Raw genomic sequence first — 15,006 nt, 5'->3', positions numbered from 1 at the left:
TTAGTTGGATTGAAAGGATAGTGGAGGGATAGAAGAGGGAAGGACTAGAAAGATTGTATTTATTTATTTTGGAGCTCATAGCAGTAGGAGGAGGTTTGGGATGAGTAAGTGGAAGTGGAGGGGGAAGAGTCAGAGGAAAGGGTTTAGAGAGGCTTGTTTGGGGGATCTGAATAGGAAAAGATGTATGAGATGATGCAAGGGGGCTAGAAGAGGGAGGAGTCTAGAAAGGGTTATTTTGGGGATCTCAGTAGTAGAATAAGGTTTGAGATGAGTCAGAGTGGAGGTAGAGGGTATATTGAGAGAGGTATAGTGTGGGAAATAGGGTAGTACATTGGATATGCTGAAATAAAGAAACAAAAGTACATGGAAGGTATATGTGTATAAGGAAGGTAATATATGTAGATTTACGTTGTATTTAATAAACTCAGACTTTCAAGTGTTACTGTACTTTAAGTGAATGTACTTGTTTAAATATGTATATATACACACACACACACACACACATATAAATATTTATACACACATACATTTATATACACACATAGATAAATACACATATACATATTTTATTGTTCAACAGTAAAGCAGCTGTTAATAGTCCTGCAAATAGTGAGATTGTTGGACACTCACAAAAACTGTATACAGAATGGCTGCCTGTTCGGAGCGCCTCTGATGGAGTTCACTTGTAGCAGACCCTGAGTTGTCTCCGAATGCACAGAAAGGGGCCACCAATGTACCCCTCCACCACTTCTCAGTGGGAAATGATAACAGTGGAAATGGGAAATTAACGAACAGAAGCTGCAGAGGAGGGAGAGCAGGCAGGAACTTCAGGTGTTACCAAAAGGTGGCCAGTTCCTTTCTCCACAGTGGCTGAGCTGCGCTGATTGCCAGTGTCCCAGGGCAGGTAGGTGTTTAATGTACTAGAAGTGAGCTTAGCCGTGAAGGTGAGAGACCATACCATACTTCCTATACATTAAAAGACAATATCATACTAAACACTTCATAGACATACCATAATAAACTCTACAATGACATACCATACCATACTATACAATGACAGGCCATACTATACCATCCTATACTATACAACATACCATACCATACTATACAATGATAGGTCATCCCATACCATACAATGACAGACCATACCATACCTTACTAAACTCTACAACGACAGGCCATACCATACCATACCATGACAGGCCATAGTATATTATACAACGACAGCCCATTCTATACTATACAATAACAGACCATACCATACCATACAATGACAGCCCATACCTTACCATAAAATGACAGGCCGTACTGTACCATACAATGTCAGGCCATACCATGCTATACAATGATAGCCTAAACAATGGTAGGCCATACCATACCATACTATACTATACAATGACAGATCATGCCATACAATGACAGGCCATACCATACCACGAAATACCATGCCTTACTATACTATAGATTGACAGGCCACACCATACTACACTATGGAATGATAGGGCATTAAATATCACACCACTAAGAAAACATTGACAAAGTCAATACATCCCGCATAGGTGAGACCTGTTGTCTTTGTCAATGCTTGTTTTTAAAGCATTCCTGATTGGAGTTCTATGCTCTTCAGCTCTCAGGCAGAGCCTCCTATTGGTCAGTTCTATAGGTGCACTTTGTAGCCTAAATTTTTTTTTAAAATACATGTTTTTTAATAAAGCTCTATTACAGTTTTAAATGACAATCACTTGTATTAAACATTGAAGTGTATAGATTAAATATAAATGTATTATAATTAACAGCCTGTGAGGAGTTGGACACAAGGCATGGCTGCATCCCAATCTGCGGGTAACCCCACGCTCTGCATGGCCAAAGGCTGTGCTTATGGTGGGATTGGCTGCTTGCAAGGGGTTGGATGTAGGGCCTGGCCGCAGATCAGGCCCTGACGGCGTGCACGGTGTAGGCTTGCTGGCCTGCGAGGGGTAGGATGCAGGGCCCGGACACATAATTCGGCCCTGCAGCCAAGCACACACCACAGATGGCTAACCTTACATCTGGTAATAAAATATTACTTCATGTTAAAAATCCTAGAAATTTACTTAAAAAACGAAAGGTTAGAGTGAGGTTATTGTTAGGTATGGCAATATCTTACTTTGCATTAAAAACAAAAAACAAAGAAACAAAGGTTAAAAGGATATTACAGGTAGGTGAAAATGTACTGTTTTAAACAAACAATTCCTAAGCAGTGCCAAAATACCTTCCTATAGGCTACAGCATTCATCGTGTACACCTTGCATATAAGAAGTTAAGAGGCCTCACTATCATCCATAAGTTGTCCTGGTCCTACACCCTCAACATGAAGTTGCTCACATGCTTTTGTCCGCTCTCTGCAAGTTAGACCACCACCTTTCATCTCATCTACAGGCCTCACAGTTAAAACAAGCACTTACATGATAAAGTTTCAGATCTCCTCAACGCCTCATCGATTTGATATGCTCATACAACCCTCTTGGGCGAGTTCTACCTCCCAGACAGCACAAGCACAAAAACAAAGCAAGAAGCAGCATCTTCAGCCTCATTAATACGCTCAACGTGGCACAGCATGTCACACAGCCAATACACTCCGAAGGCCACATCCTTGATCTTGTCTTCTCACCATCACCAACAATTCAATGCAAACCCCCCACATGCTTAGACTGACCACTTTGACAACCCCATCTCTCCACTCAGCATCCTACCAACAAAACCAGGTCAACACTAAAGAGAAGACCAAACCTTTATATCCTTCAATTACTTCTAGATAAATACCTAAAGTTTGCACTCCTCTCTCACCCTATGAACTCCATGTCCAATGCCAACAGCCTTCTAAATAACTTCAACACTTTTTTGGGAAACTATGTGAACACCCACGCCTAAATTGTAACATGCAAGTCCATGCCAAAGCCTACAGCACCCTTGTGTTTTAAATAACGTACTCACTGTAAAAGAACTGTATCTACTTTAATTCCAGGTCATTCCTAGACGTAACATCGAGATCTGGGAAACCTTAGACAACCTAAACCCAGATCTAGCATTTATTACCGAAACATGTCTAGACGACAACAACACCTCTGACATTGTCTTAGCTCTACCACCAGGTTATAAACTATTAAAACAAGATAGAAAGGGTAAGAAGGGAGGGGGCACAGCCATCCTATTTAAAGAGCACCTTACCTGTATCCCTGAGGCAGTTACCCGAACAGGCACACATGAGATACTAGCTTTCTCTGTGCTCAAAGGTGAATACAAATTATTCGGAGGGGCTATTGTCTACAATCTCACTGGCCATAACCCTGACTTCAGCGCAAACTTGCTATCACAACTTCTCCCTTTCTGCCTAAAAGAGAAACAGTTTTTAGTCATAGGTGACTTCAATATCCACTATGAAAACTCCACCAACCATCTGGAAAATGACAAGGCAATAATACAATTAGTTCAGTGGATCAAAGGACCAACCCATATGGCTGGACGTACACTGGATCTACTGTTTTCCAACATCGAGACTACCAATGTTCCTGACATCAAATCATTGCCTTTGACTGACCACACCCTAATCTCCTTCTCTTTCAGCCTACCAGATAAACCACTCCAGGCAAAAAGAGAGTCAGGGAAAAAAGCCTGGAACTGAATCACCCATGACTTGTTTTCCTCACATTTCTCCCACCATAACCCCGACACGTTTTACACTAATTCCGTTCAAACGGAAGCTGAGCATCTGCAAAAAGAAATCTAGAAAGCACTTGATCAGTGCGCTCCTAAACTAAATAGCAAATTTAGCAATAAAACGCAATCTGAAAAATCGTACTCATTAGAACTAAAACTAATGAAAAGAAAGTGTAGAACCCGGGAGCATAAATGGAGACTGTCAAAAGACAGCAAGGATAGACAGAGCTACCTAGTCAAACTGAAAAGTTACCACTGTGCCCTAAAAAATGGAAAGAAAAACTACTATACAAAAAGGATCGAGGACGATGGTAATTCATCCAAAGAACTCGTCGAGTTTGTCTCAAACTATGGCACCTACAATAGATAACTGTGAGTTACTTAATATCTTTCTACTGATAAAGTGACCAATATCTATGAATCCTTTAACAATCAGCCCGAGGGAGATAATATAGACTGGGAAACCATGACACCCCATCCCCTGGCTAAGGTCCATCTGGCCACTCTGGCCCGCTCTCAGAAGAGCAGGTAGCTAAAGCTATGACTGAGGTTAAGGAAGGATCACCACTCGATTCCTGCCCCCATTTCATCTTCCCCCGACTAGTGTCAGTTTTATTCCCCCATGTTACCAAAATCTTTAATCAATCTTTAGAGCTAGCTTCTTTCCCAACCATATGGAAGGAAACAGTAGATTTTCCTGCTCCCTCCTCCCCTCCCCAGCGCCCTGAGACCCTCACGGGTGAGTAGCATGCTTTACAACCCCTGATTGACACAGGCCTGGAAATTTACAATCCAGCAAACTACCGACCGATCTTGCAGCTACCATACTTATCTAAAATCCTGGAGAGACTGGTTAATAGACAACTCACCAATTTTATTGAAACTAATAACCTACTGGACCCCTCCCAGACTGGTTTTAGAGCCAACAACAGCGCCGAGGCCACTTTACTTGCTGTATCCAATAATATCAGATCCCTTGTGGATCAAGGGGGAGCTGTAGCACTGATCCTCTTGGACCTCACTGCGGCTTTTGATACCGTATCTCATAACTTACTACGAATTCTCCACGGGAAAGGATTACATTCAAAAGCCCTCTCATGGTTCGCATCCTTCCTGAAAAACAGAACCCAAAATATTCAAATGGGCTCTTGCTCTTCAACTCCAGAAAGCATCAAACTTGGAGTCCCACAGGGAGCCACTCTAACCCCTACCCTTTATAATGCGTATGTCTCTTCCCTAGCTGCCATCTGTAGGAAATGGAGCTTTGACATCTGCTCATATACTGATGACACGCAACTACTGATCCCTCTGGATGACAGACTTGCTAATACTGACACTAAAAGCAACCTAAAAACCTGCCTCTCCGAAGTCGCAACTTGAATGGCTGATCACCTTCTAAAGAATTAAAAGATTTTGCTCTTTGGGTGTGCACACTCAATTTGGGACAGCAGCTGGTGGCCCCAAGTGTTGGGAACCGCCCCTGAACCCAAGCGTGTTGCTAAAAATCTGGGCATCCTGTTCGATAATGCTCTATCCATGCAGGACCAAGTATGCACGTTATGTGGAAAACCTTTCGCCATATTGAAACTTTTTCGCAGACTTTTTCCTTGGATCCCTCTGAATTGCAGAAAAACGGTCACTCTTTTTCTGAGTAGACTAGACTACGGAAATGCACTTTACGTGGGCATGCCCGAATACATTTTTTCTCGCCCTTAAGTAGTCCAGAACGAAGCCGCTAGACTGATCTGTAATAAAAACAGATACAGTTCAGCATCTGATAGCATGAAGGAGCTACACTGGTTGCCGGTGCGCCAAAGAGCCAAATTCAAGCTTCTCTGCTATGCTCACAGAACCAGAAAGGCCCACACATTTTGCGAGACAAAATGGCATTCCATGTCCCATCACGGAACCTGAGATCGCGCCTTCAGGCCCTTACAAAGGTCGAACGCACCACCAGAGTCAGGATGGGAGATCGCTCCTTTCCAAGTCTGCTGCTGTTCTGTGGAATGGCCTTCCACTTGACTTATGCCTGACAGATGACTATATGCTTTTTAGAAAGAAGCTTAAAACCTCCCTGTTCCCCAGATACTAAGTCAATGAGCCATTAACTAAGAATAACCTGCGCTGCAATCAAATACCCTCCTTTCCTATACCACATTGTATGCTATCCTAGTGCCGTGATGTTCTTTGGGATGAATGTTGCGCTATACAAATACAAATACAAAAAACAATAAACAAGCCATCTGCGGACAGGAAAGTAAATGCAACCTCTCATCATAGCCAAGCAAAGTATCAATGAACCAACCAACAGAAGCAGAACGCTTTTGAAGACAATCAAGCACTGCAGACCAACCCATGGGATTCACCATTCATTCTCCTCATACTTTTCCAAGCAACAGCGGTTTGTTCACATGGGCACCTCCAGGTGACAAAGGATCCCTATCACCTGCAGAGTCTCCTGTGGTTCTACACGGTCTCCGGTTGTCTTCAACTTTTGCACGGAGCCACTTGATGTTCTACTCAAAGATAACAGCATCAAGATTTACAAATATAATGATAATACACAACTGTACTTGAAAGGGTCATCTGTTTCAAACATCTAACAAGTAAAGCACTGCTTGCATACTATCCAGACTTGGCTGTCCAGTGCCTACCTAAAGCTTACTCCAACCAAGGCAGAACTCCTGTTCATTGTTAAGAGCAAACGAAACATAGTACAAACATGGATCAATGACATGAAAATTAATGAGTTCAAACCACATTTCACCTATTGCCAAGCCACAAAAGTCATTAGGGTTCACCCTGGACATCACACAAAACTCACTGCTTAAAAAAACTGTTTTAAAAGAGAGAGAGTGAGAAGGCCTCGTATTAGCTCTTTCTTTGAAGAGTTTCTTCCAGAAAGCAACTTCAGAACAGCTGTTTAAGCCCTTACATTCTTGTATTTGAATATCAGGATATTGGGAATGTCCTTCTCAATGGCCTTCCAAACTCCACACTGGCTCCAATTAAGGGCATCCTACACGTCACAGAACGTTTCATCGAGGCCTGAAGAAATATGATCACATCTACCCCATCCTGATAGAAATCTATTGACTCCTCTTACTGGCAGGTATCATCTTCAAAACCAGCTGCAGCATTTGCAAAGCTGTCACAACAAGCACTGCCACTTCTACTGGAGACAAGCTTACCATCTCTGGTGATTCTCGGCATACCCGCTGCTAAGACACTATCAGAATGCAGACTGAGAAGTGTAAAATAGAAAAAAACAAGACAGCAGGGATTTTTATTTCAATGCACCCAAGATGTGGAACAATATTCCCGAAACCATCAAGACTTCCCCAAAGCTACTCCAATACCCACCTCTTTTAAAAACACTACATCACAATGCATTAACCACCTACAACCCAGCTTCCTTTCCTATTACTCATTGGCTTAACGCTTGTCTTTAACCATGTACAATGCTCTCTGCTTCTTGGCTAGGTTCACGCTACAGAAATACCAAATATGCCCGACTATTCTTAACTGTTGCTGGAGACAGGACAGCTTGCAAAGTGGAGGCAAGCCACGTTTACGCTTGATCAAAATAAAAATTACAAATCCTCAGATGAATTTCTTTATAAAAAACTAATTCTGTAAAATGTACTATTTATTACATTTCTGTGAAAAATAAATATAAACCTAATCAAAGAACCCTATCCACCAGCGGCGGCTCATCTGTTATGCGGAAGTAGCATCACCTCCCCCCTGCCAGCGGCCTCAAAATGTTAAAAATAAAACAATAATATAACATGTTTATTAGCGTTTTATTTTTCCTTTCCTACCATGTCTTGTGGGTGGGGCCATCGTGTGGAGCAGTCACAGGAAAGAGTGGTGGCACTGCCTCAGTGCGCATGATGGTTTGACCGCCTGTCTCAGGATGGCCAAACTGTCATGCGCATTGACATCTCCCTGACCCAACCTTCATTGCTGAGTAGAGAGAATCAGAGGCGTAGGCTCCCAATCACCATTAGAGTCGAAAACAAGGCCGCTCAGGCCAATCCCAGCACTTCTCTCATGCTGGTATTAGCATGAGAGAAACACTGGGATTGGCTGCAGGGGAGTCTGGGAGCCTCAGCTAGAGGAAGAGTGGCGATCAGCAAGGGAAAGATAAATAATTTTTTCTTTATTTTTGTTGTCTGCTTATCCCCCCAGCTCACACCCCTCATCCCCCCCGCCACTCAGCTGGTAGAGAAGTCGCTACTACTATCTACCCTAAATAAACTATATTATTTTCTTTTAAAGTTCACTTTAAAAGTAAGAAAGAGGTGTGGCGAGGGCGACTGACTCCGGAATCTGGGTATCAAGGTTCGATCCCTGGCGCCGGCGGCAGATTAGCCCAGCACCATGTGACTCTGGGCATTAGCTTGCTTAATCTTCCCAACGGCCCCCAGCACCTGGAGACCCTTACGGGTGATTGTTCGCGCTTTACAAATGTGGATTATTATTATTTTTACTTTGTGAATTGAATTGCTTCTATTTGCTCCAAGTTTTGGCAGATAAAGAAAGTAAGGTACAAGGAGACTAGTGATTTGGCCAGGCAGTCAAGGGGTTTCAAAATTTGAAACTTATCCAAATTACACCTTTCTTGGACTCTCAAGCCATCAGAAAGATATTGCACTCATTTTAATGGAGGGGGGAAATATTTCGACTGGAGCTGCATAACAGGAAGTGAAATGTAACTTTGAAAGACAGTGCCTCTCATAGTCCATGTTGAAGTAGGAGACACCTGCGCCCACCGTGCAACATCTCACAACACACCACATTTAGTGAAACACATTCAGTTTCTTGGAGACGGTCTGCAATGAGCATCATTAACGATTCATTTTGCTACCAGTAACATAGCCGCAATGCGCTGCATGGGCCTTGTCTGGTGGAGGAAATACAAATCCTCTGCTAGATGGCTCCAGTGTACCATGAAGCATTGAGTGAAGATTGACCAGCTCTGGCCTGTTGCTCAAACTCAGCATCCATGCCAGCGTCCCCATGCACCATCTTCATTAAAGTCACTATGCATCATGAAAGAGTCCCCTTGCACCAGCACGGTTACAATACCCTTGCAGTAAGATGCTCTCCCCCCTTACCCCTCTCCCCTATCCTATTGTTCACCCCCCTACAGGCTAACATGTTATTACCAGCAAAGCGGGGTACACCCTAGAGATAGATTTGCAGGTGCAAACTCATGTTGCTATAATTAATACAGCACCCTGTTTATCTTCGGTTCCAGATACGATAAAGGCAGTACAAAGAGTTATCACACGTGATAAAAACTGTTAATAAGAGAGGCAAATGTGCAATTTCCGTTGTTAGTAACTGCTGTAATACATGAAAAATTGTATAACCAATAAAGACATTTAAACAAAGCAAAAAAAAATGGTTAGCATCCCCATTCACCATCAACAACACAATGCACCGTTCACATTTGCAATCCCGACAACCAGCAATCTTATGTGCCATCAATCCAATGCACCAACAATGTCAGCATCTCTGTTCGCCATCAACGTCTACATCCCTCTAGTATACACCAACACGAGCAGGTCCTCCATGTACCATCAACGCCCTAAAAGTGGCATCTTTCTAAAAAATCACCAGCAGTGACAGCAGCCCTAGACACTACAAGTGCTCTGAAATACGTGGGTGGACACATCTAGCCACATTTCAGTTTCTGGTTCAGACCAAATAAAGCAGTCAGTTCTGAGTAGAAATTGCAACCTACTCCTTATTCCAATAACAATTGAGAGAGAATGAAAGCATACACCAAAACCTTATTTAGCAGAAGTACAGAGACACTTGTAAATGGACAGCAAATCACAAGCTTCATGTGCACATATTGGTTACTTCATCCCTGTGCACATGCACTTGTCTAACTCAAGTACAGTACCATGCTCTCACTCACCACCACGAACACACACATAGTATCAAGATACATCGCACACTGTAGCATCCTCGTACATGGGCACTAACCCAACATGGCACCATGCTCAGACGCGCCACCACAAAAGCACACCGTTCCACGCTTGGACCCACAGGAGATCATCCTTGCACACGGCTCCTCGTGCACTGCATGAGAGCACAGAGTTCAATTCTCGCTCTATATGGATCCACGGGGCATATCAGCAAGGGCCGGCGATAATTATCGCTGAGCACGCTTAGCGTGAGGATAAATATCACAGGCTATCGCTGGATTTTATCGCTGAGATAGCGTGCTATCAGCGACGCTTATCTCCAAAGCGATAAAATTCGAAGCGCAAGCTGCCTAATATGCGATTATCGCTGGAAATCCAGCGATAATCGCACAACGTTTGGCGATAGCTTGATTATAGGGCAGGGCAGACTTAGCCATTATATCCACCTTCCTGTGGATATAATGGCTAAGTCAGACTGAAAGCAGGCGTAAGGAAAGTAGCGATAACCGCGGTTAGCGCTACTTTTCTTATCGCTACGTAGGTTAGCGTGCAGCTTGCTGATAGGAGAAATGTCTGTTAGCGACATTTCTCACGTTCTTTTGGGGAGGAATGCCCACTTTGCATCTGATTAGCGATGCAAAGATGGGCGTTGAGGAAACGGGTGCTAAGGCATTTTAACCCGCGGTTGCATGTCTTTGCTGATAGGGTGATAAAATATCGCCGCTTTTCGTCCGTAAACGGACGCTAAGCGGCGATAATTTTAGCGCGGGGCCTTGGTGTTATGCTCCCCATCTCTCCATGGTCTCTTCTCGCTCACGTACAGCACTATGCTATGCTATGCTATGCTACTGAGGTGTGCCATCAGGCTTGCATATAGCACTCTAACTCCTTTTTTAAAGGAATCACATTGACATATGGCCTTCCTGTGGAACACGTCATTCATTTTCTTTTGACGCAGTTTGCACGCACCAGGCCCCCTCTCACTTGCAATATCCACCACATCACTCATGATAGTACTTGGTCAATCGATATCCCTTCTCACCTGCTCATAGCATCCACTTGCTCATCACTGTGCCTACTCACGCCATGATCGATGTTAATAAGACATGGTAGATAAACTACAGATACAAGGAAGACTCCAGGGAAAACAAAAGGGATAAAATAGGACGAAAAAAATATCTTACTGCCTAAAAGCCATGTGGGAACCACGAAATTGTGTGATTTTTAAACTGAAAAATTATATCACCAGCGGGCATACTTACTTTTATGAGCTTCGCAAAGTCTCGAAACTAGATATAAAGAAGCAACGGACCATGGAACAAATATAAACCAAAGCAACAAATTTGCTAAAACTGTAACAGCAAAGAAAAGACCAACTTTCAAGGAGCACATGCTCCAAAGAGTGGATTATTCAATTAATAAACAGAGAAGCCCAGTAATAAGGGAATGGTGACCTCTGGGCAGCAGACCTACACAAAACCCAATTCAGAAAGAAGAAAAGCGGGGCAGCCAAGAAACAGACTTTGCGAACCATGAGCAACATTGGGTATTAGCAAGACACAGCGAGAGGGATGGGAGATGGAAGCCGATGAAAAGTCAATAAGCCAAGAGGAGGAATTATGGCTTCAATCCAGGAGGACATGAAGCCTCACACTGTTAGATTGAAACTCAATGCAGGAAGAACCAGGCTTCGCTTCCAGCCCCACTGAATACCAGTCAATAGCACCAAGAAGCTGCCGCCACCTTCATAATCCTGGAAAACATTGGTAATTGGTGGCATCAACTCTTGAGCACCCACAGCTCTTTATCATGGTTCAGTGGCCTAAGCTGAAAAGTGGTTCAGGAAGAAAGCTCCATATTTCCAGCGCATGGGGCTGGGTGGGTGGCTCAGGAGGTTTAGGACCCTAAGAATGCACCTGCTGACTTTTGTCTTGAAGTCAACCAATTCTGTCAGGACTGGAGGCAAGGATTATGCCTTCTTTCTCCATTTTATTACAATAGCAGCACATTAAAAGATAACAAAACTACGTTTCCCAAACATCCTAGGGAAAAAGTAGTTCAGAAAAAACACATAGCAACAGCCAATCCTGGCAATGCAATACTATCCAATCAGGGGGCTCAAAGCCCAACATAGTCCTCTGTTACTGGCCGTTTGTCCTCTTTCTTTGCTGCTACGCAGCTGAGCTAAGTACCCTCCAGTTTGTTATCTTACCGTTGGTGCTGAAGCTGCGTTTGCTTTCTATTTCTTAGACTTATACCGCTATATTGCGCTTTGTGTTCAGTTTTACTGTTGTATTGTAAGGCTTTTTCTGCCATGCGCGTGCTACCGTGTCATCTTTCACTGACTGATTGAATTTTATTCTGGCAGGGTTGTGCGGCAAGCGCGGCTCGCGCTCTGTTACCTCACTTTTATTTTCTGTGTGAAAAGAATTTGACATCGCGGGAGCGGTCTCCCTCTTATGTGGTGCGCTGGTGCTGGCGCCCGTCCTGTTGGCCTCCCACCGCCAGGGGGCGAGGGAGGAGACACGGAGTGCAGCGCGAGGTTCGAATTCCTTACATTTCTGGAATTTTGATCCTCGCACGCATTCCTGAGCAGCCCCCAGTGGAGAAGGCTTTACGCCCATGTGGGTCTGTATGCGATCGTGCTGTTCAATGAAAAACAGCCAATCACTTGTCAGTTTCATTGAACGCTCTGCTGCCCCGGAAGATTGGGAGCAGAGTCTGTATTTTAGTTATTTGCACACCCGTGTTCTAGGTCTGTACTGGCTTGACAGCCTTGATTTTTGGGACACTGCCCCCTCCGTCCTTCCTTCACAGGGGTTATACCTCCACACTTCAGTGCACCAGCCCATGTCCCAAGGGATTTTAAGCCCATTTAAAAATGAATTACCTGTAGCTCGCTCCCTATCTTAGGCTGACACCCAGCCCTCACTGGTAGGCCCTATTGTGAGGCCTTGTGCTCTGACAACCAAGCACGTCTATTGACCCTGCAGTGTACTATGGAATACCAGGAATTCCAGGAGTATTACCAGAAGGAAGATCCTCTGGCTGTTTTTCACTGGGGGGATGATTTTTATGAAGCTGTGGGCACGTCTATCTACAAGGCGGTGGCAGAGGCCATGACTCCGTTAGAGGAGAGTCTCTCACACCAGATTGCCCAAGCTTCTGACCGTCTAGCACCCCAACCTTCCACTTCGGGATCCCCCCTCCTATACCTGAAGGGCCATCTCAAGGGGATTTGGAGCCCCCTCCGTCTAAAAAATCCTGTGACTCAGGGGTGGATTTGGATGCATTTGCCAGACTGAAGCAGGCCTTCCTTGACAGTCAGCCGGCTCTTCCGGCAGGGACGCCCCCTACTCCTCCGCCGGTAGATACCCCTGGTACGACAGGGGAATTCAGGGGACGACCCAGGCCCTTCCAGACTTTGGCTCCCTTCCTGCCCGTCCCAGCCCTCTAAAGATGCGTCAGTTATGCTGGACCCTGATGAGATTGTCCATCTGCATTCCTCCAAATGGGCCTCGGTCGATAAGGTCGCTACTTATGTAGCGGGGCGAATGTGTAGGCCCCTAGAGAAGGAGGCCCATAATTGCCTTAGGGTGGAATGTCCCGGGCCCTCTCTCGAGGGTAAAGTGGCTCTTACCCCAGATATTGATCCCCGCATGGACACTTTCCTGCAAAAGTTTGTTTGGGATCCCAAGAAAGGGATTGACAGGTCATGGTGGGCTTGTCAAGACAAGCTCCTTGATGTCCTAGGCCCCTTGACGAAGATTTTAGATATGGCGGAGGAGTGCAAAAGTCTCAGGTTCACTAATTTCCCCAGACACTTTGTCAGGATGGGCCCAGAGAGCCATAGTTTTCTTAGGCAACGCTAATTATGCTCTCTCCCCTGAGCGCCGCTGCTCCCTTCTCATGAAGGTTGACCCGAAATTGGGAGATCTGGTAGACTCAGAGGCGGGAGCTGTAGCTAAGGGGGGCTTCTTCGGAGAACCTTTTATCAAAGAACTGGGCAAATTTACATCGCTGGACAAGGCCAGACAACAATCAAGAAAGTGTTCCCCCGTGTTTTTCACAGCATCGGTCGAGGTAGGGGCTGCTTGACCGGCCACCAGTTCCACCAGAACGCGCAAAAAGGACAAGGCTCCAGACAGTACCAGGATCAGTCTCGATTAAGGAACTTTTACCCTACAAGAGGATGGCGTGGCAAGGGCAGAGGCTTCAGAGGAGCAGCAGCCACCTCAAGTCCTGGTGAGTGTTCTCCCTTCTTCCCGCCTGAAAATAGGGGGGCGGCTGGCAAATTGTTTCCCGGCATGGGTTTCTCTCACAAGGGATGCAAGGGTCCTTCAGACAATACAGGGGTTCCGTTTAGATTTTCTGAGGAGACCTGTTCTGAGGTCCAGACCCGACCCATTCAGTTTTCTCTTCAGGAGACCACCCTCGTGGACGAGGAAGTAACATCCCTCCTCAACAAGGGCGCCATCATCCCCGTCGCCCCACACCGCGCAGGTTTTATAAGCAACATATTCTAGGTGGAGAAGACCGATGGCGACAAAAGGCCGGTCATAAACTTGAGCAAATTCAATGAGTGGCTAGTGTACCGCCACTTCAGGATGGAGGGGATTCACCTCCTCAGGGATGTTTTGCTTCCACAGGATTGGATGGTGCATCTCGACCTCAAAGACTCCTACCTGGAAATTGTTCCCTCCGCACAGACGTTTCCTCCAGTTCATCTGGCATCTGCAGACTTTCTAATTCGCCGCTGTTCCATTCGGACTGTCCTCAGTTCCCTGGTGCTTCACCAAGGTACTCAAACCATTGGTGGAGTTCCTGTGAGCTTGAGGCGTGCAAATGATTGTGTATCTGGACCACCTCCTCCTTATGGGAGCTTGCCCGCGCCAGTTATCAGCGCATCTTCAAATGGCAGTGAACCTACTACAAAGTCTGGGTTTCGTGATAAATGAGGAAAAGTCTCTTTTACAGCCCTCTCAGTCCTTCATCTTTTTGGGCTTCATTATAGACTCCACTGTCTCTACTCTGAGCCTCCCGTTAAGGAAGATTTCGAAAATCCAACACAAACTCCGGCGTGTCCTTTCCAGACAACAGGTTTCCCTTCGCCAGTAAGCGTGAGTGGTCAGACTCCTCTCGGCGTCGATTCAAGCAATTTTCCCGGGCCCTCTGCATAACAGGGCCCTGCAACGCCTGAAAGCATACTTCCTTCTAAAAGGGTTTCCTTACTCACAAAAAGTTGTCTTGGCCAGGGAGGCTCGAGAAGAGATTCAGTGGTGGTTACTGTATTACAAGTATACAGTTATCCATACAGTCACTCATACAATCACTGAGTCATATGTATACTTATTTATATACAACA

This window comes from Triturus cristatus, chromosome 6 (assembly GCF_964204655.1).
Source record: "Triturus cristatus chromosome 6, aTriCri1.1, whole genome shotgun sequence".
NCBI classification, from domain to species: Eukaryota; Metazoa; Chordata; class Amphibia; order Caudata; family Salamandridae; genus Triturus; species Triturus cristatus.
Note: the sequence above shows the minus strand (reverse complement) of the source record.